This window comes from Penaeus monodon, chromosome 33 (assembly GCF_015228065.2).
Source record: "Penaeus monodon isolate SGIC_2016 chromosome 33, NSTDA_Pmon_1, whole genome shotgun sequence".
In the NCBI taxonomy this organism is placed as follows: Eukaryota; Metazoa; Arthropoda; class Malacostraca; order Decapoda; family Penaeidae; genus Penaeus; species Penaeus monodon.
Window position 1 is genome coordinate 29,082,692 of NC_051418.1, and position 370 is coordinate 29,083,061.

The window sequence follows — 370 nt, forward strand, 5'->3', positions numbered from 1 at the left end:
GTTGTTGTTATTTAGTTCTTCTTAGATTTATTTGCTCTATTGTTTGCATATATAATTTTCCATATTAAAAATGGCTAGTCAAAACTTTACCTGTACCAAAGCAATCTTACATTTTCCATTTGGAGTTAATTTGCCCGTATTTGTTAAAAGTTTTCCTCTTTTCCTTGCATGGAAGCACCTGGCTAACATACATGTTTTTCCTCTTTTTACTGCGGCTTGCATCGGTATTTTATTGCTCTTGTCTACATTATTCTTTATTAATTTTCTGCCTTATCTCCCAATAACCTTCGTCGACACAAACAACTATACTTACCGGGTGGGCGTGACTCAGTAGTGTGGTTCAGTCTACAGATAAGTGAGCACCCGCAAC

General features: G+C 36.2%; 1 protein-coding gene across 2 annotated transcripts in view; it reads right to left on the reverse strand.

The window, feature by feature from the left end:
* Nucleotides 1-370, reverse strand: part of LOC119594209 — a 40,373-nt gene that overhangs the window by 5,623 nt on the left and 34,380 nt on the right. The window contains exon 1 of one of the 2 annotated variants that reach the window (XM_037943279.1): nucleotides 314-370. The exons of the other annotated variant lie outside the window; for it this stretch is intronic. The gene's annotated coding sequence lies outside the window, so the exon portion shown is untranslated. The remainder of the gene's footprint in view (nucleotides 1-313) is intronic. 2 annotated transcript variants of the gene reach the window in all.